Here is a 22,861-nt window from a genome sequence, read left to right on the forward strand (position 1 = left end):
CCTTTCCCCCCGCCCCCGGCTTACCTAGGCAAATAAGGATTCTCCAGGTTCCCTCCCTTTGACTGGTAAGATTGTACACTCCAACTTCTTTGAAGAGAGTTAATATACAAAATGGATGGGTGTCATTTTTATTTGAACTTAGTAGTATAGTTCAATTGTGAACTATATTTGTGAAAAAAACAGGGAAAATTGACAATTATTCATTATTACAATATGAATAATAAATATAGCTTATTAGTTTTTGGAAAAAAATAGAACTAGTCAATTATACTTGTGACAGTTCACTTTGAGAAACTTCTTCATTTCAAAGATGCTTTCCCTTGAGCCATTGGAGGAGAAGGTTCTGTCTTGAAGAGCAGTGTTTAACCAACTTACTACTAGTTTTCACCAGTCTCTAAATAGTTTTTAATATGACAGTTTATTTATAGATTACTAAACCTCAATCTTCATTTGCAAATATCAGTTTAATACACTTTCTAAACAATTTACTTGGGCTTGTTATGTACAAGACCAAAAATTGCTTTTAATGTTATTTATACATGGACGTGTGTACTCAGAAAGCATTGTTGCAAGTATACTCTGAATATTGTGGATAGTATTTTCAAAGCAGCCTCAAGGAGGCAGATGAACAACTCCCTGTATGTGCCTAACTCTCTTAAGCTCCTCCATAGATCCAGCCTTTTCCTATTATAAAACATGATATGAAAATTCTAAAGGATAAAAATCATCTGCTGTAGACTGAGAGTCCTGATTCTCCCTTGTTCTGGAGGACCACAGGCCTTTCTGAACTATAGAAATATACATGTGTGAAATCTTTTGTAATAGCTGGACAATTGTAGACTAATGTACCTATTGTTTTTCCCTAACCCAAGATGATTAGTGGTTGTCATGTATCCTGCAGTATGAATTGCTATCCCCCCTTTTTTTAAAAAAATCCCTTATATTGGGGTAACATCTTTAACAACTGTAACTTTTCCTTGTAACAACATCATGCAATAACTGTACAATTAATAGACCCAGATCAGAGTAAACTGATTCATTCAGAGTATACATTTGATTTTTTTTAAACATCCCTCCCCCCGGCCATTCCCACTACATGGCAGAGTTATGGTTGGTTAGATATCCAAACTCTGTGTTTCCATATCTTAAAAGTAAAACCCGACATGTTAAACTTAAGGTTAACTCTGAATATCCCGGGTTTGTAATGCTTATTTTGGGCATAATTATGACATCCCTGTATTTTTAACCCTAAATTTCTTATACATACTTACAGCCTTAACTCAATAGTTTGACAACGGTTTAACAAATAATTTAAACACCAAGCCAGCTGTGTAACCTGGAACAATGCCCAAGAATTGATCTTGAAACTGTTTGGGGGATATAAGAGACTTTGTAACATGGGCTTGCTTAAGTTTAAAGTTTGGAGATGTTTAGCTAGAGGGTTTTGTTTGCGCTTATTAGCATATGTAGCAATAGGAATGGACTCATTAGTGAAACTTTGAGCCTGATCATGCACTGCTTTCTTAGCAAAGATTCCTAATGGCCTGACAGTTTCTTTCTGCAAAACTGCAGATGATCATTTAACAACCAAAACCACAACTGGGCATTTACTCTTGTAAATGGGGTCATTCCATGTGCATACATGAGCTGCAGTTATCGAGAGCAGAGGGTGCAGCAGAAGAAAAACAATGGAGGCGCCTAAGCAGAGGTCCACTTCTCCCAGTGAACCACTCAGAAGTCATTAGGAGGAGCCCTTTTGTGGTAAGTTTATAATGAGTGAATTTATTTTGCAGCTATATTCACATTGTTTACATTTGTCATCACTGAACTCATTTTTCTGTTTTTCTGTTTTCTACTGAATTTACTTTAACATTATTTTTCAGTTCCTCTTCATTCATCATCTTTATTGGTGGGGGAGAGGGGCTTGGCAAAGGATGTGATCAATTTAGGTTTTGTTTTGTTTCTCTTGCAGATACTGTATCATCTTCTAGGAATTACTTTGCTGTAAGAGAAGAGTAAGAAGAGGGAATTAATGATTTCCCTCCTCTCCCCTTCCCCCCAACTAGGCCTGAAAGATTATAAACTGAGGCAGGTAAGGTTACAATTCCTTGACTTGTATTCCTTTTTCATTTGATGTGAGGATTGTGCACTAGCTGTATTGTAAGAATGCTGTGTGGGCATATATGTATGAGGCAGAGTATTGATCATACAGATAAATAATACAGATCATAATTAGATAATGGGATTGTGAGTATGAAAGGTAAAAGTATTCAAGTAATATAGTATCTTTTTTTTCTCTCCTATAGATCTTGTATATGATGATGTCATCCAGTTTTACTTGCTAGTTTCCTCCGAGAAAATACAGGAAGATGGGAGACTCTGAAGAGGCTGTCTACACAAGGATTAAATTACACTTTGTCTTCCTTCTAAAGATACCTCCTTACATTGTAAACTGATCTAAAGTATATAGTAACATCCAAAATTACAAAAAGTTTGTTAAAATGAATGTATTTAACCCACACAGTGTGCTTTAAATATACATTTTTACTGAAAGTGTAAAAAGCTTTTGAATATTGATGTAAATACCATAAGCGCCCTCTGCAATGATTTCCCTTTAAAAAGTCAGATAATAATTAATAATTTGGAGGAGCTACACTGTGTGGGAGACATGCATAAGCTAGAGCTAACTTCTGGTAGCAAACACACTGGCAATACAATTTTTTTAAAATAGAATTTTTTTACATATGTCCTTTTTATGATCTCTGAGTGACATATGGAAAAGCTAAAACATACAGATATAAATTTGTACATAGTTTTCTATTCCAAGGTCCATGAGAGACCACAGACTTAATTTTGATCTTGTTTATGTTTGTTTTACATCAATGAAATCCCACTAGTTAATAGTTACTCCTGTCTTACACGGATGGAAGTATGATGAGAATCAGGCCTTAGATCTACAGGGATCACTTCACCCACCACTAAAATGCAGCCTCCTGAAGAACAGCATATTGTGATATCAACTAATAGAAAATATGAAATGTATTTTGAAGGGAGTTTTCAACACACTGAGATGTTGGATTATGTACCTATTTCTGAAGAGAGTTTTGGTTCAAAGGAAACCAAGAATTGTAGATGTTCATGGGATATCGGTCAGTTTGAAAGACCAGGTAAAAGACTAGCTCTTTAAGAATGGAGGTCATGTAGTAAAGTATGTGGGCCCAGAAAATCTGTTGGATTCTATGGAGAGAGTCTATAGAGAGCTATAAATAACTAGAAAGCATTTAACCAAGAGGCAATGGAATGAGTAAAATAAGAGGCAAATTGTTGCGATATTATGTTAGCAAGGTTAGAGAGTTGGAAAGCTTCCAGCAGGTAACTTTTTATAGCTTCTAAATTTTGGTTCTTTCTTTACACAGTTTGTAATATTCTACCTTCCTAATAATATTGGAGCTTGATTTTTGCAATAAAGTGGTACTTAGAACTCTCATTGTTTTTTTTTTAAATGGGACTTCCCTAAATAGAATAGTTACAGTACAAAGCCTAGTGTTTAGAATAAAGTTTAAAATTTATTTTTCTCCATTGTTTGGGTTTTTTCTATTGGACAAATATTGATTTCCCCTCCCTTCCCCTAATGTTTTAAATTGAACTGAATTTAACATGTGGAGCTCATGTGTGTTTAGTTTCATCTTATATGGAGCCTTGTGCCAAAACATCTTTGTGCATTAACTTTACTAATTGGTGTCAGCACACCTCTGGGAATAAATGTTATTAGTTAACTGCTATTTCAGAGCCAAGGGCAACACAACTACTTGTTTTTTTATAAGCGCTACTAAACAAGTGGCTGTTTTTTGTCAATAATGATGACATACAGTACATAAAATCTGAGGCCTTTCAAATATACAGTAGTAATCAATTTCAAGCAAAAAAAAAAAAAAAAGGGTGGGGTTATACCCTCCGCTTGTGTAAACTGCTGTGTTTACACAGGTTGAGGATCTGGCCTGTAAGAATTGGTGATGTGTATTTTAGAGACCAGTGAAGGAGATAAAACCCAGGCTCATGAGCTGAATTTAGGTGCAAATATGAGGGTCATAGGTCAACTGGCTCCAAGGCAGATGCTGTAAGTTGTACAAAGTATACCACTGTGCTGAAGATGATTATGACTGATCTTGTCCAAGACTATATAAAGCTGAGTAGCAGATGTGAAGTATGTGCAGAATAAAACATTCCAGGCAGTCATCAGACAAAGGACAGTATGTACTGGGCTACAGAGACTAAGCAAATTGACTAAATCAGATTGATAAGCCTCTTTATGTACAGTGTGATAGTTACAAGAAAAAAATAGAATACCCATTGTGAAGTGCCTAAAGAGAAAAGTGTCAGACTTCAACAAATGTTTAGGGAAATCTAAAAAAAATGAGATGAAGTATTAAGAAAAACTGATAGTTAAAGATGGGTGAAAGAGCTTTGAAAAGTTTGAATACCCCTGAAGGTAAAGGGTGGATAAGAATATGGTACCAGTTATATGTTGATGTACGTGGGGTTCAAATTGAATGTGTGGGTAAATGTGGGAAAATGGGAGTTTCCCCTACTCCAGGTCTTTTCTTAATTTCAAAGCAGATAAATGTTTCTGCAAAGATGATAAGCATTGAAGTAGTTAATAATGTCAACATCTATTTTCTCATAACTAGGCGTAAGAGTTAACGGGGATAGTTCAACTTGTTGGAGACAGTGGGCTAATTAATCTCTGGAGGCTTGGCATCAAGCAGTGCAATGAGAATGTAGAGTGAATTCCACAGCAGTAATATTAGTACTGGTATTCCATTTAATGATTTCAAAAAGCTTTACAGATAACTAAACGCTGCAATATTTTTAGATTGTAAACTCTTCAGAGCAGAGATTGTGCCTTTTGGAAAGCACTTTCCAAACTGTGGAATCTATCAGACATAATTTATTAATATTTGAGAGAGGTATGTATGGATATCTATATGATACAGATGTGTAAATCAAGGTAGAGAGAAGTTATATAATGAGCTCAAGGCCAAAGTAACAACAAGTCACGGTGGCAGAGTGGGGGAAAAAAAACTTAGGAACTGTGATTCCCAATCCCCTCTTCTGATTTCTATACCACATTGGATAAAATGAATAAACCCTATGCCTCTATACACTTCTTTAGAAATCCTGTTGTTATGCAAAGGTTTTATTGAGTACATAGAATTTTTGAGTGCTGCTAATTTATTAAGTGCTTCGAAAACTGACAGACCTGCCATTTTTTTGAGAATGTTTTTTCTTGTTACAGCTAGGAAGTCTTCAGCAGATTGTGTTTTCCACAGATAATGGCTCTTATTAAATCAAACTCCACAAATGCAATCTCCATGGTAACATGTAGTTTCCTGTGCCAAGGTCTGCTTTTGTAAGTCAGACTTATCAGCCCACAGGTAGTTTCACTGCTGTATGAAAATGGAGTCTTTGTCTCGTAATGAGAAGGAAGAAATAAGATCGGCAATTGTGTTTGCAGTTCACTTATGACGCCATGTGTTGTATGTGTTTCCATCTTTTTTGCACGGTAGATATTATATGTGTCTGGTTGATAGCAAAAAGTACTTTGAAGAGGTTTTTTAAATTAATGTTTGTAGCATGTAGCACAGGAGTCAGTAAGAGACATGGGCTTGAAAAGCTGCTTGTAGATTGTACCTTCTAGAAACATTGTTGATCACATATTGTGATTGCTAGCTATACTCGAGAGGTTGAAGAGTATATTATCCCATAAGTGCACAGATTATATTAATCTTCTATTTACATGTAACTAGCAAAAATTACCTGCACACAAATGACAGGGCAGAATATAATCACTTAGGACATGTCCACAATACAGTAAAACACTTGTGGCTGGCCTGTGTCAACTGATTTGGGGTTGAGGGGCTCAGCCTGCAGGGCTATAAAATTGCAGTGTAAATATCTGGGCTCAGACAGGAGCCTGGACTATGGAACCCATGAGTTCCTTCCATATGTGTTTGCAGCATTGGGGCCCAAGTATTCAAATCTTAGAGGGGGCAAGGCAACGTGGCAAGACTACTGAGTGATATTCACATATTTGGAGATAGGCTAACCAATGTTGTGTCATAATTTGTCATTCCCAAAGCAATCTATCTTGATTTATTGATGTGTATTACCTGGAAAGGGAAATTATCTTAATCTGGGTTGGAAGGGTGATCTAATGTACAATACAAATTGAAACATGGGACTGAACTGCCAAAACCCATATACCCAGTGATGAGCTGCCAAAATCTTAACAACCGGTTCCCTATAAAAAGTTCTGATTTAAGGCATGTGCCACAGTATGTATTTTTTGTACCACTAGGGTTACCATACATCCGTATTTTCCCGGGAGAAATTTTTAAAATTTAAAAATTCCTCCCGGACAGCGATTTAAGAACCAAAAAGCCTGACCTGTCTGGGAAAATATGGGTGTATGTTAACCCTACCTAAAGTTCTTTTTTAAAAAGATGGGCCTGAACTAGAAATGAGCTCCGTTTCATGTGTTTCATTCCGTCCCCGCCACTCCCTGGGGGTGTGCTAGGGTGACCAGATGTCCCGATTTTATAGGGACAGTCCCGATTTTGGGGTCTTTTTCTTATATAGGCTCCTCTTACTCCCCACCCCCGTCCTGATTTTTCACACTTGCTGTCTGGTCACCCTATGGTGTGCACATGTGTGGGTCCCAGCTGCTCCCTGCCCCCCTCATTGAAGCAGGTGTTCAGGGTTACTGCCCTGGGAACTGCAGGGCACCAGTGGACGTGGGGCCAGCTGGAGACAGGAGCGTGGGGCAGGGCTAGCTGGAGGCAGGGGATGCGGGGCTGGCTGCGGGCAGGGCAGGGGATGCAGGGCTGGCTGTAGGCAGGGCAGGGGCTGACTAGATGTAGGGGCTGGCTGCAGGCGGGGCAGAGGCAGGGGCTGACTTAATGTGACATTAGAATGAATTTGATTTCAGAGCTGTTAGGGACAGTTATTGAGGGGCCCCTTGAAGAGGAACTGTACTGTGACCTAAGGGAGATAGTTGGGTTGGAAAATGGCTTTAATTTTGTATGTGGTTGTACTGCACAGTCCTGGTAAAAGTCCCTCTGCTGGCTGCAGACAGGGCAGGGGGTGCGGCAGGGGCTGGCTTCGGGCAGGGGGTGTGTGTGGCAGGGGCTGGCTGCAGGCAGGGGGTGCGTGTGGCAGGGATTGGCTGGAGACAGGGCAGGGGGTCTGGCAGGGGCTGGCTGCGGGCAGGGCAGGTGGTGCGGCAGGGGCTGGCTGCAGGCAGGGCAGAGGGTGCAGGGGTGGCTGGAGACGGGCTGGCTGTGGGCAGAGTGCCGGGGACCCACCAGGCAGCAGCAGGAGCCCCAGGGCCAGGGGACGGGGGAGCAGCAGCAGCAGCAGCAACAGGGCTCCTGCCCAGGGCCAGGCGGCAGCCCACATGGCTCCCGCAGCACAGTGCCCCCCGGCGGCCGGAGGAGGAATTACGTCGCTTCGCGGCCGGAGCCCATCAAAGCCTCAGCGCCCCCTGCAGGGAAGCGGGTTAACAACCGGTTCTAAAACTGCTTCAAAATTTAACAACCGGTTCGAGCGAACCGGCTCCAGCTCACCACTACATATACCAAAACCCATCTATGCTCTTGGATATATGCCAAGATTGAGCTGACAGGCAGAAAGAGAAATCTGAGAGAGGAAGACACCTTTTGTTTTCATCAGGATACAGGTAAAATTTCAATATTGTTTTTAAATGAAGCTTAGTGTCAGCATTAGTATTTGGCAACACACAGTATTTTGGCTTTTATTTTGTTTTCTATTTCTGTAAAACTTTTCTTTTAATGTGATATTAGCATGAATTTGATTTCAGAACTGTTAGAGACAGTTATTGAGGGGCCCCTTGAAGAGGAACTGTGACCTCAGGGAGGTAGTTGGGTTGGAAAATGGCTTTAATTTTGTATGTGGTTGTAATGCACAGTTCTGGTAAAACTCCCTCTGCTGGACATGCACCAGGCTGCTGTGTTGGTTCTCAGTCTGCTGGAGCTGTGTGCTTGAAGCTTCCATGGATCTGAGAAGACTACCGCACAGTCTTTCTCCTTGGCCTCTCTGGCGCATTTCATGGGCACCAGCACTCTTACCCCTTCACAGAAGTGGGTCTGCATGGCCCAAATGCTCTAGGATCAGCACTGCCCCCCTACTTCTTAATAGCTGAAGTCCACAATTCTCTCTTCTGGGATACTTGATAGATGAGGCAGACAGACCCACAGATAGGTTTTTAAAAGGATTATAACCACAATTTACTCCTTATTTACATAGAACAGAAGATTTACAGAGCTAGACAAAAATAATAAATACACCTATATTAATTTCCCTGCCTCAGTTTTCTCACCACTCTGGAGCATGCTTGGGCTTAGTTCTGAGTCCTCTGGATTGTCCAGGGTGCTCTCCCTGCAGCTCATGGCTTCTTCTCTGAAACATGGAGTGTCTGTCTCTTTGCTTTCTTTGACCTGGGCTGGTCCTACTGTTAAACAGGACCCCTCTGCTACAAAAGCCCCTCTGTTCCCCCTCCTGTCCACAGATTCCTCTTTCTCTTACTTTGTGAGTCCCTTAAGTTTATAAGTCCGACCACTAAAATCTGGTTTCTTTGTACAGCTGCTGTCGAAAGTCCACTCTTCAAATTCCAATCTCCTGCAGAGAAGTTAGAGCAAACTGGCTCCCCACCACCTTCAGCCATCTTACTGTTCTGTTGGGGGGCCAGTTTTATTCATTAGTTAACAGCCCTAAACAACTGTCTCTAAGATAGATTTGTAGGCTCCATGCCCCTATGTTACCATCCCTTGGAATTTTGATCCAACGTGGAGGTAAAATGACAATAGAAAAGGCAACAAGTCTCACATTCAAATGTAGTTTGTGGTCTGACATAGTTTTCAATAGCAAAAAGAGTTAGAAAATGTCAAATACAGATTCCCCAAATTGTCACATTGATATATGCATGCATTTACTGTGCTCATCACTATGATATGAAAGTGCCTTGGCATGGATATATGGCAATCTGTGACCTCATTCCCCAAACAATAGCATGGAAGGGCTGGCATGGGATGAAGGGGGAGGAGGGAGAGCTGCATTACTGTTGCTACAGATGCTGTAACTTTGACTGACTTGACTTCTGCAAAGTTGTAATTTCAACCTTACTGTTACTTTGTAGTTTGCATTTAATCTATAACAAGGGGTCAAAATCTAAGGTTATCAGGCTTTCTGACTGCATGGCACTAACTCCACTTTTTTTAAAAAAAGTTCTACATAAAATATTATGTCACTAAGTTGCAGTAAGAAGTTACTGGCTTGCAATTCTTTGCAGTAAATGGTGTTCCTGCTAGTTGCAGTCATCTTGACATCTTTATGATTTGATATTTGATGGCCAGAATCGTTGAAATTTTACCCTATTTAAGATGATGTACTGTAAAAGTTATTGAAAAATCTGCCTGCAGAACCAACAGTTTATTCCTACATTGTCTGGATCTGATAAAACTAATCACACATTTCACATATCACATTGCTGAAAATCTTCTCTACTTTGTTGCCAAATATTTTGAATACTTGGAAGTTAAAAAACTTTATGCATAAAATGTAATAGAAACAATTAATTTACTTGTGTAAATTGGGCTCCTGAAATAATTTCTAAAATGATTTTAACAATAGTTAAACAATTTTACAGTGGGCTTAGGCCATGTGTACACTAACAAGCTTACAGCGGCACAGCTATATCACTTGCTGTGAGAGCTCTCCCATCGACATAATTAAACCATCAGTTCAACAATAACTACGTTGTGATATGAATTCTTGAGCCACAAGTGTTGGCAGTCTCTCTTTATGGTCTGATTCTGGTCTCTCACAGGCTTTACACAGGTGTGACCTCATTGATTTCAGTTCCTCTCTCTCAGTAGTGAGAGAAATTTAGTCACTTAGACACCATTGCTGATTTTAAGTAGTCAACCTGTGTGGTGAATAACAATATATGGTATAATAATGTGTAGGCTGCACTCACAACCACATACTTGGTATACGGATGTGCCTCATGGATAAGGAAAAATATTTTAAACAAAAATGTTGATTGGAAACATCATGAAAATGATTTCAAGAGCTTATCTCAAATATTTCTTACCATCGTCAAAACTGTAATATGGATGAGGACATAGTGCCATTTATGTATCATGAGGACAATCCGCTATAGTCGGATACTCTTTCATGGGCTGGTAACAATGGAAGCAGAAGACTGAGAAAGGGAAATTGCTGGTCAGCTGAATTCAGGTTACCACAGCAAAATCCTGTTCTGTTTCCCAGGCAATGGAGATAGATAGCGACTGCTAAGTGGATTTGTTTCTTTTAATTTTAAAACACATTTTTTCTTTTAGTGAGTTGATGTATGAACTTTACTCTAAACAAAACATTGATAGACTTAATCATAGGATAAAATATTTAATCGAATATTAAATAGTATGTGTGGGTTGGTTATTGTGATTCAGGTACAGTAAAACCTGAGGATCTGGTTGATTTTATATTGTAGTTCTTTTCTGCAATTTCAAAACTATTTTAGAGTATTATGGGTTTAAAATGTGCTTTTATAATGATGCATTAATGTTATTCTGGGGAAAAGGATACTTAGAAAGGAGTGAAGTGCATGTTTGATATTGAAATCTTTTGAAAAACAAACCCTTGAAAGAGAGAGAGTTGTACCTCAGCTGTGATATCTGGAAAGGTTGTGACATTCCAAGTAAAGAGGTTAGAGGTCCTAGATACCTATGGTATGATAGTTTTTTCCTCCCATAGTAGATATTTTGCCATGACCTTACAGGTAAATAGTGCTTTTTATCCAAAAGTAACCTTTTTACTGATGTGTAATCTATACAAGGATTAAATGTTGTCTCTTAAAATCATTTTCAGTTACACCTCTAAATCAAAATTATATCCCTAATGAAATTAATACATCATACACATTAATATTCTTTGGTTAGTTTGTATCATTAAAATAAATTCAGTGTATATAAGGATTGTCTTCAGATAATATAGGTTCCTGTGTGTTGATCTGGCCTAACTCACTTACACTTATTTTCAACTACTTGGAAGTAAAGCAGAAGGGTGGAATGGATCTAAATATTAGATAGGTGCAGTAGATAAATTTTGGTTGGTTTTGGGTTACAAATCTGTCTAATGCCCAATGCACTGTGAGGTTGGGTTTGCTTATGGTCGCATGTTTTTGAATGTGGTTGTGGTGTTTTCCCAAATTAATGCTAGGTTCTCGTTCCCTTTGAATAAAATTTCTCTTTTGTTATATACAGTCTCAGTGCTTGTGAGAGCAGAAGTATCACCTTTTAGAGGCATCCAGGGGTGGTGGCAAGTTTTCCCAGATTACTGGGTGGGGGCTCGAGCCAGTTCTGTTCTGTTTTGTTTTGTTAAGAGGAAGTCCCTAGATATTGAACCTGGTCCTTGTTGCTGCCAACTCCACCTGGTAGAAGGGTTACGTTGTGGTGGTGATGGTAGAACCCTCATTCAGACATCCAAGACCTCATTGCGTGCAGGCAATTATCAAACAGATGTTCTGAGCTCAGAGGGTTTATAATCGAAGATTACTTGTGTGCTGTGTGCTAGGGGTGTAACTTCCCCTCCTCATGTATAAGTGCTTTTGCTAGCTCAATGAGAGCTAGTGCCAGGATGAGTAGTTGTGTAGCTGCGGTAGCACAAGTAGCACCAGTGGAAGCATGGCTGACCCATGCTGACTACATACCCAAAGGGTTCAGATGGTTTTGTACTCGGCACAGCTTAACCATGCTGTCTCTGCTGCTACCCATGCTACCATAGCTACGCTGCTATTGATACATGTGCTAACTCAATGAGTGCGTGCACACAAGCAGGGCACACATAGCCTAAATATAAGGAGAAACAATAGGTGGATACCAGGAAAAGATAACTGATATGATTATGAACAGCATGAGAAGCAGTGGTCGTAGAACACCAAATTCTTAACCAATGTCATCACAGTAGAATAAAGGTGGTCCAGTAGTAAAGGCTCTTGGGAGACCTGGGTTTAATTCCCTGCTCCTCCACAGACTCTGTGTGACCATAGGCAAGCCACTTAGTCTCTCTAGCCCAGATCCACAAAAGGACTTAGGCACCTAACTCCCACTTTAGGCACTGAAGTACAAAATTTAGGTGCCACTGAGATCCTTAAAACCCCAGCTAAGATGCTGCCTAATACTGGAGGCATCTAAAGTCCCTCAGCACCTAGATTTCCACTGTTAAAATCCCTGAGGCCCCTAAGTTTCTGCCTCTAGGGTGGCACTCACCCAGGGTGTGGGAGCCGATTCAATTCCTGCCTCAGCCTAATGAGGAGAAGGGATTTGAATGTAGGTTTCTCACCTCTCAGGTGAGTGCCCTACTCACTGGACTATGGGATATTCTGAGATGCATGTCTCAGTTTTTCTTGTTGAAGGTGTTCACTGTGTATAAATAATTAAATATGCATTAGGCCATTGGGAGAGTGTTACTCCTCAGTCCAGAGGTTAGGGCACTCACCTGGGAGATGGGAGATGCTCTTCTCATAATAAAAGGGAATCAAACTGGGGTCTCCCACATCCTGGGTGAGTGTCCTCATCACTGGACTAAAAGTTGCAAGGAAAGCTGCCGTCACTGCTGCCACCTCCTACTTTTTTGTGTGGAGTTAGGCATGGGCTATTGTCTGTCTTGCAAGAAATGACTTTGTCACCTGACTCCAGGAGAGGGTTCATGGCTGTGGATCCCATGTGGAGATAGTCATTTCCCTCCAGTCTAGAATTAAATACTTAACTGCCTGAGAGGGGCAGGGCTTAGCCTTCTGTCCCCTTAACTGCAATTGGCTAGCGTAAGTGGCTCCTGATCTAGTATGCTGGCTTTTGTAGATCCCTATGCACTGTTTAGGGAGCCTAGGTGCCTGATCCAGGGTTTGTGGAGTCTACTGGGTGGCTAGGCACCTAAAAGTGAGGTGTTGTAACCCCTGAGTCCCTTGGTGGATTTGGGTCTCTGTGCCTCAGATTCCTATCTGTAAAATGGGTGTTGTTGTACCTCCAAGATAAATGCATTAAACATTGTGAGGCACTCAGAGACTATGGTTTTACCGGCTGTATAAGTATCTAACACAGATAGCAGAAGAGAGTTTCGGGAAGATCTTAATGACAACATGGTGGCGCTGTGGATGTTTACAGGGAGATTCTTGTGAACAAACAGATGATTATCAAAAAAATTTGGTAAATGGACAATCAAGACAGGCACTACATGTGCAGAGCAGAGGAAGGCACTGATGTCTCAATAGAAATCACACACAGAGAAAATGTAGAGGTAGAAATTTGTCTTTTTTTGGTCATGGTTTCTTGTAACATCAAAGAGATAAAAAGTAGTCTATAACTGATCTAATTATATTATTTTCACTTCTACACAGTGTTTAACTGGGAGAAAAGGAAGGGTGGCTTGGGCATCCCTATGCCCCACTGATCCCTCGCTGCTGGAATGGACCTTTCGGGCCATCAACAGGTGTCACAATTAAGAGCTGCTCTAATGTACAGCAGTATGCCCCACAATCAGGGAGTAGTAAGAGTAGCCTAACTTAAAACTCTACTGCATCCCCCTCCCCAGCCTCCTTTCCTGAGCACTCTTCTGCTGCTGCTCAGGAACATGGGCCACTATATTTTAGACTTTTAATGAGAACGTCCTGGCTGTTTTGACTAACATTTCCCAAACAATTCAATACTATCCAATGCCTGGCTTCTAATAAAATAGAATACAATTAATAATTTTCATTAAATATGCAACCTACTCAGTCCACACCTTGCATATAAATAGTTATTTGAAAATAAAAGGAATGATGCTAAAATATTAATGAAATCATTCTACTGTGGTTTAGATGATTGGTGTGCACTTGCTGAAAACCATTCTTTCATGTGTGTATCACAAAGCTGAAAGACATCATGCCTGAAGTATTTTGTTCATATCTTTAAGAATTCTCTTCAGTGGTCAAGCTGAAGTTCAGTAACTACAAAACTAGTCAGAGCAGTCTTGTCTGTTTCAACTTTTAAAATATTCAGAGCTATTTTAAGGGTGAAATTGGTAATGCTATCCAGTATCTCTCAAGCACATTGTGACAGCTTAATTAAGTAAATAAGGAGACAGACATTGGGTGATCCTGTTCTTGATGGTCCTTGATAAGCTGTTAATGGACAAAAATATTTTCCAGCAGAAGATTAGATTTCACCAGGACAAAGGGGCTTCTGCTTTGTCTTTCTTGAAATAGCAGCCTAAAGACAATATTAACTTTTCTTTTTGCCAAAAACACATTCTAAATAAAAAGATTTAAGAGCAAAATCAGTGTTTTCAATAATGTCACATACTTCTGTATAATTTTTTTCTCTAGAATAGCTGATGTCATTTATTAGCTGTTTAAGTTCGCTGTTTTGATTTGAAGACACAAAACATCTTTTCATTACAGATGACAATTGTCTTTAGCATTTGAATGAAATTTCATATCATAACAACTAAACAGAGCTCTCCCCCCCCCCCCCAACGTTTCCAGGTGTTTTACATTAGAAAACCAGCCATAGCCAACTCCATAAATTAGCTTAAAATGCTACAGTAGTTCAAACAAGTTTTTAGTCTTTCCCTAAAAGTACCCAATATTTTCATGTTCTTGATAAAAACATATTTCTTGGTGGAGAAGAATGAAAACATACTTTAATAATCAACATAGCTAAAGTAGCTGAACATTTTGTGCCATAAACTGTAAGTATCTATGTATTCACAGGCTTTAAGTCATGGAAAGTATTTTAAAATAAAAGATAGTATTGAGAGATAACACACATTGGATCACAGAGTACTTGAAAATATGACAAAGCTTAGTCCATGTTCTAAGCTATTCTGCACAAGCCACAATTCATCTTCATCCATTATCAAGATCAAAACAAAAACTAATGGAGATATGTTGATGAATAATAAATTGTTTGAATAATCCTAGATTATGGTCCCCAAAGACCACTTAGTTATTTACTGTCTAATTCCCTAACCATTTTTCTTTAAAAAATCACTTATTATGATGGTGTCTTAACCCCCAATCTTTGATTGTCTCTTCACCTGTCTAGTTTTCTTACTGTTAAAATTTTGAGGACGTAGTGTTAATTTTTCATTCTTTACTATAGCTTTAGATCTTTATGCTCTTAATCAGCTTCTACAATTATGAATTATTTATGCATTTCCATAATATGTAGCGTTACCTGATGGATGTCGATAGACTGATCTTGAGTCTTCTGTATTAAACTATGTACATTTAGCTTCCTCAATCCCTCTTTCTGACTTATCCATCAATCTTGTATCTAATCATTTTTCTTTTTCTTTGTATTTTGTCTCTTCTCTGAATGATCCTTCTGGAACTGAAGGGACTGGAATTGTGTTGACACCATGGCTATGTATATAGACTTTAGTACAACAGTAGGTTTCTTCACCACATACATGTGTAGCAAATTTGTTTTGTATTTTGTTCACCTGTGAGTTTAGGTTTTCAGTGAATTTATTACTTTCTAAATAAAGTACAGTAGCTGTCCCCAAATGTGTCTGTTTTCCATCTCAAAATACTATGTAGGATTTCAAATTTATTTGTACTGAATTTCATCTTGCTGCATTGTGGCTGACTCTTCCAAATCTCTTCAAGTGACCCAACAATTTATGGCTGTCATTCTGCATGATTGATATGCATCAGCTTTTATTTTAATTTTATTTTTGTAGTACTGGAATGCCTAATCATAGTTTCATTTATGCCTTATTCTAATTTGGCATGCTCTAGTATACTTAAACTAGGCTCTGTGATACTACAGTGATGGGAGCAATATAAGTATTTAGAGAGAGTAAAATATCAAACACTATCACTGCTGCGAATTCCATTTGATACTGTTCCCCTCTTTGAAGTCATACTATTAATAATTTCCCTCTGTTCATCAACGTGATTCTTGCTATTCAATTAAGACTTCATAATGAGTCATCAAATGTCCCTACAAAAGATCTGTCATTGCAACAGACTGCAATACAGCAGATAGTTTTGGCTGAGGTGCTTGTGCAATCAGTTGGCATCCTTCTGAGCAGTTTAGCTAAAAGAGTACACGAGCCATTATCATTCAATTGGAGATACAATTTAGTGGAGAAGACTGTTTTTAAAAAATAAATTCTATGACAGTTTCAGGAAGGATAACCATTCAATGTTTTTTTTTTTAATTATTTTATCACTATTAACATATAAACTTTCCATACAAGTACTAACATAATTTATTCATAACCTGTATTTGTTCCTTTAATAAGACACATTTGTGTTTGGTTAACATCGTCTTGTCTGTATATTTTGTTACATTCCCAAAATGGCAACCATATGTTATAAAATCTGCTTTATCTTGTATGTGGTAGAGGGGTGTTATTACGTATGGAAGAGGTGGGCTCATCTAAGCAATAGAACTCTGAAGAAACAAACTTAACTTATTAAAGTCTCATTAAAGGTAAATTTGTTTAAAATACCTTTTGTAAAATGTCCATGGATATCTGGCAATAGACTTTTGCCATCCAACTGATATCCAAGAAAAATATGAGATCCTAAAATTGCAAGTCAGGAAAAAAAGAAGTGTACCTTTTTTGTCTCCAGAAAGAAATGAAGGAAAAACAAGATACTAAGTACATGTGCTTTAATGCACACGTTGCAAAAAATAAGGGGAAGCAGTTTAATTGCCTAGCATCGATCAAATGTACACTGCAGTCCAGTACTTTCTTTTAATTCTTAATTCAAGATTTCGGTTTACTTTATTGTTGAATAGAAACTAATACAGCCACATTGTAGGTATCAGAGTATAGTAAAAAATATTAAGTGACATCAGGCTATAGGCCGTCTCTTTGCTGACTGCAGTTTTCTGCGAACATTGGCCACATTAAATGGGCAGAACATTGCAACCTGCACCTCCCTCTGGAATTGAGAGAATACAAAACATTTGTCAAGCATCTACTATCTCAGCTTCAGGATTTTGGTATATACATTTTGAATATTTGCAGATTCCTTACTTTCCCTTACTTCGTTATAGCATAGTATTTAATTAGGCTTAGAATAGTAATATTTATTCTTAAGAGATAGCATTCAGCAGTGTTTGTTTGGTTTGAAACTTCCACAGGATATATTGTCCCAAGTCTTTTTCCCTATAAATGCATCTACTTTCTGTCTAAAGAGCATGTTACTGACAAACATCACTAATCTTAAAGAATTATAATCACATACAGTGGTTCTCCTTAAAAAGTTAATGTTTACCAAATCAAAGTATATGAGATACTGTATTACTTAAACAACAAGGAGTCCGGTGGCACCTTAAAGACTAACAGATTTATTTGGGCATAAGCTTTTGTGGGTAAAAAATCACTTCTTCAGATGCATGGAGTGAAAATTACAGATTCGGGCATTATATACTGACACATGAAGAGAAGGGAGTCACCTCACAAGTGGAGAACCAGTGCTGACAGGGCCAATTCAATCAGGGTCCATGTAGTCCACTCCCAATAATTGATGAGGCAGTGTCAATTCCAGGAGAGGCAAAGCTGCTTTTGGAATGAGCCAGCCACTCCCAGTCCCTAATAAAGGCCAAATTAATGGTGTTAAATTTGCAAATGAATTTTAGTTCTACAGTTTCTCTTTGAAGTCTGTTTCTGACGTTTTTTTGTTCAAGTATAGCTATTTTCAAATCTGTTATAGAATGTCCAGGAAGATTGAAGTGTACTCCTACTGGCTTTTGTATGTTACCATTCCTGATGTCCGATTTGTGTCCATTTATTCTTTTATGTAGGGACTGTCTGGTTTGGCCAATGTACATGGCAGAAGATCATTGCTGGCACATGATAGCATATATAACATTAGCAGACGTGCAGGTGAATGAGCCACTGATGGTTTCGCTGATGTGGTTGGGTCCTCCACCATCAAAGGACCCAGCCACACCATTAATTTAGGCTTGAATAGGGACTGTTAGTCTTTAAGATGTCACCGAACTCCTTGTTGTTTTTGTGGATACATCACGGCTACCCCCTGGTACTTGTGTTACTTAGTGTTCTAAGAATAGGGAAAATTCTGCAATGCCTCAGATGCTCTACTATGCTAGCACTTGGTAAATTATTTTTAATCATTTAACCTAATAAGTAGAAATGAAATAAAACATTATACTGGCTTTCTATTAAGTTTAAGATAATAAGTATGGAGAAGTATTTCTAAGCATTCTGTTTATCCCATATGGTTGACATAACTGAGAACCTAGCAAAAAGAATGGCTGAAAAGCAAACCCTTAACAGGAGAGACATTGACTTTCAAAATACAGATGGAGAAGCCATATCCAACTACCTAGCAGTTCATACTTATGAACAAATTTAGTTCAAACAACTCTAGGACTGAGTCTGTGCAAAGATATTTTATTGGATCCTTCTCCACCAACTGAAACACCCAAGATTCAGTGTGCATCCGATGAAGTGAGCTGTAGCTCATGAAAGCTTATGCTCAAATAAATTTGTTAGTCTCTAAGGTGCCACAAGTACTCCTTTTCTTTTTGAAGATTCAGTGTGTGATTTCCCACCCTTCCCCGCCAAATCCCAAACTCTTATACTATAAAATTCCTATATTATGCTATCTGGATAGGAATAGAATAGAATAGGTCAGCTGTGTAAAACTGAGGGATATGATTCATGGGGAGGGGGACAATGTTAGAGGAATAGTGGGCTTCAGTTTTCCTGTCAATGGGAAGGATTGATGAAACTTGATGTACCCCAGTTGTGGTCCTACAGAAGCTGAAAGGTCCCACTTTTCTAGAAGGCTCCAATTATTGTCACCACAGAACTTTTTCTTCACAAATCAGTCAATTCTCCACATCATCCAGCATTGGAGTTAAGTTGTAAATAGTTCACTAGCTTCTCTGATTGCCCCTTTTTGGGATCTAGGTTTGGCATCATTTTCTGAAGGAGCCCTGTTGGACAAATTCCATATAGCCTGAACTAATGATGTTTTAAAAAAATATAGGTAACACTTGCCCTTGGTTAGAAAAAAAGAATCTCAGAGGCTGAGAGAGTAAGAAACCAAGAAAATCAAATGATTCTAGGGTAGTGACTTATTGACCCAAAGTAGCGTGACCAGATGTCCTGATTTTATAGGGACAGTCCCGATATTTGGAGCTTTTTCTTATATAGTTACCTATTACCCCCTTCCCTGTCCTGATTTTTCACACTTGCTGTCTGGTCACCTTAACCCAAAGTGAAGACAAACAAGGAAGCACAAGGTACAGCAGATTTTATGCTAGCACAATGCTAAGAAAACTGACAAAAATTAATTGCAATCGTTGATATTGACAAATTCTAAACTATAAACCTGCAACATTGTGAAACTAAGATAAAATTCCTTTAAAAAAAAAAGAAAAGAAAAACATTGCTAATAGTCACCGTTTATCAGAAATGTACAGATTTCTGCCTTCCATACTGCTGTAGCCAGCATTTTCTGTGGCTCTGTGCAGTCTATCTGCAATGCCAGTTCTACTAAAAATCTTATATTTGATGTGTGTAGTTTGCAACAGTGAATTATGCAAAAAGATATACAGTACCCTTAAAGTTTACTGCATATTAACTGTTAAAACCAATTAAAATGTTAATGATAGCATATTTTTCAACAATCTTAAAATGTCTGGCCGCCATATGTGTAGGATAAGGGACATATGATAATTTGCGCTCTGATTCATATTCGGTTCTCTCTTTGTTTTTCCAGCACCATTTTGCCCCCATTTGAGGGATAAAGGTGAAATTATTTTTTACCCATCTTCTGTCCAAATTCGAACTGGGCACACAGAGTACAAATGGAAGAAGTATAAAGGTGCATATGGAGGAGAGAAGGGTGGAAAATGTGCTAAAATGGATGTTGCCCTCTGACCCAAACCCCTGTCGTGGAATACCCCAAAGGAGGATTATAGAATGCAAATTTGTGAATTGCTATGCTCCCAATTCCAATACCAGCCATCCCATGTCTTATTACACTAAATAACTGATTTAATATACACTTGACACAACAAAATGTCCTTCAACTATTTCCTCCATGTGATGGAGGGCCTCTAGCAGAAGGTTAGTGGCAAGATAATGTGGAACACCACCTAGCAAAAATGCTGTTTTATTTCCTAGCTGCTGCAGCCAGGCATGGAATATGTCAGTGTTGTCAATTCATAGTTGTCTCAGAAAGATAAAATATGTTTGATCATAATTTTTTTACTGAGATGCTATCTCAAGTGTTTCATGACTGTATTTTATTTTGTTTTTTGGTGGGGGGGGAAAGTGGGAGAGATCAGAGGCGGAGTGTATGCTGACAAATTAAGAATAATGTAACTTTCTTACGTTACAGAATTTTTTTAGGATTCTGGTTTTAATATAATTTGATCTGTCTTTGTAATGGTGTTTTTGGCTGGAGGACACTACAGTTAAGTTGACAATTTAGTTAAGTGCCTATGCTTTTATTTAAATGAAATAATTGATCAGAATGTTAAAATACTGCTGATCTCCAATTTTAAAGTTCAGACAGGCTGATTGTGTTGTCTTGTGGCTCCTCCTCTGTGTTCCCTACTCTGCAGAAGGTTATGTGCTGCTTGGAGAGAGGGGCATCCCCTGTTACCATCCTGGGGCTGGATCACATACTCTTTCAGCTTCTAATTGGCTCAGAGGAGAAATCTTTGGGCCTCTGAGTTGCTGCTGCCTGAGCCTTCAGCCTCCTGGGACATCAGTGGGAGCAAGGATGGAAACTGGTTGGCTTTCAAGGAATGACCCATTGCTTTACCCATAGCCACAGATGTACCTTTGTCACAGGGATAGATAGAGAAGAAGGATGGTTCAGGGGCGAGGGTGTTAGCCTGTCCCCACTCTGCCGTAAATAGACTTGGCAGAATTTGATTTTTAATTTTGAGGAATAATTTAGATGTTTATATTTAAACATTTTTTTCAAATTTTTTCATTAGTGTGGGAAATTATAGGGTCTGTCAGAAAATAGTGGGGAGCAGACAATAAAGACAGTAGATGTTGAGATTCAAAAGGTCAAAGCTTTGTAACTATTAAGCAAATTGTCAACATCACATCAAAATATACAAAGTAAATACCTTAACTCAAACTCTAAAGTTCTTAAGTAGCATTTCTCTTTCTTTGCCCATCTGTAAATTTCCATTATTATCGATGTAAATAGTTTGTCTGTTTTTGTGTGTGTATGTGAAATCAATGTTTACTGGCATTTAACTGATAAAAATCGAATCCTCACAAGGCGAGCCATAAACTTGTTGTGTTGCCTTTGGCAAGTCACTTAATTTCTGTGTCTCAGTTCCCCATCTGAAAAATAATAATAGCGCTTTCCTAACTCTGATGGGTTGGGATGATAAATTGTGAGGTGCTCCGACACTACAATATGGGGACCATGTAAGTTCTGTACAGCAGATCTTACAAATTCTCCTATGCCTTGTACAAAGGACAATTCTAGTGTGGGAGACATCACTATAAGGAATAGGGTAATTAAGAAGCTAAATGATCAAAAATGAACAAAACTAAAGAACACTAACTATTTGCTATGCCATGTTTTAAGCAGTAAAAATGAATGCTGACATTGCAGGTTTTAATAGTCCATCTTAAAATTAAAGGTATGTAACCACTGAGGTAAATTTAAAACTGAGGAGCAAATCCATGTTCATATGTCATCTATTTAGAATATAAACTCCTTGGGTTATATCCTTTTCCTACTTGTTGGTTCAATGTGTAGGAAATTTGTTACTATTTCTAGGTATTTTTGATGTAAAAACATATTAGTGTCTTTTTATTCTTGTCTGGCAAAGAATTTCAGACCATGGACGTATACTAAAAATAGAATGTAGCCATTGAAGTCTTAGGAAACTCTGTAAAACACAGCAGAAGTAGAATAAAAGCAATATCAGTCAGCAGTACCTAAACATTCCTGAGAGAAGGTGGTAAATTGTTTTAAAAGTATAGCTGAGATGAAGAGGTGAGAACGAAAAGGCAGGATTTATATTTGTATTAGGTTCAGACTAGGGTTCAGGTCTAGGGCTGAACCAGGTGTGGAATACCAGTTCAATAGTGCTCAAATGTTGCATGCTTTTCTTGATTAATTTCAGCACAGAATAGCAGAATCTCTATCAACTGATCTTCTGGGTTTCCACCATTTTGGGATGCCATCTGGAATGAATTTTGAGACGAGACCCCCTTTCTATTCCCCTTCTGCTTTTTGCGTACAACCAAACTAGTAGTTTGGGTTTGGGTTCCATTCCAGTATTCAAATCCAACACCCCAGAAATACATGTGGAGGGGAAAGTGGGCAACCAGTTAGTTCTAGTTTAGGCCCCATATACCCTAAAAAGTTATAGTAAATCTAAAACCTCCATGGATGCCAAAGAAAAGATCTATTTTTTGTGTACTTGTCACCATAATGACCAGGCACTATCATGGTATCTCTGTACTAGTATGCAGTATTTTGTGTAGCTCTTGAGAGAATCGTTTAAATTGTACATACAAAGTAATTAACCAGAAAGATCTAGATCTAGGAATTGCAACAATCCAGACTTCAGATGGGATATAATGAAAGCATACATTAATAACTGAACATGCCTCCAAGGTTATTTGTAGAAGCCTTGCTAGTTACAGGGGATAGTTTAAAGATTTTGTAATGTAAGCAAATGGAGCTTCAGGCAAAAATTTCAGGATCAAAAACTACCTTATTTAAAAAAGTTCTAGAAGGTGCCCTGGTCCTTTTAAT

General features: G+C 38.5%; 1 protein-coding gene and 1 long non-coding RNA gene across 20 annotated transcripts in view; both read left to right on the forward strand.

The window, feature by feature from the left end:
- The window catches only part of ERC2 (ELKS/RAB6-interacting/CAST family member 2), an 840,901-nt gene that overhangs the window by 195,699 nt on the left and 622,341 nt on the right, over positions 1 to 22,861 (forward strand). The window lies entirely within an intron of this gene.
- LOC125639953 (uncharacterized) lies at positions 1,558 to 3,464 on the forward strand. Its single transcript, XR_007357659.2, has 3 exons — positions 1,558 to 1,761; positions 1,973 to 2,092; positions 2,307 to 3,464. It is a non-coding gene; the product is annotated as an uncharacterized LOC125639953 (long non-coding RNA).

Source organism: Caretta caretta, chromosome 7, assembly GCF_965140235.1.
Source record: "Caretta caretta isolate rCarCar2 chromosome 7, rCarCar1.hap1, whole genome shotgun sequence".
Classification (NCBI taxonomy): domain Eukaryota; kingdom Metazoa; phylum Chordata; order Testudines; family Cheloniidae; genus Caretta; species Caretta caretta.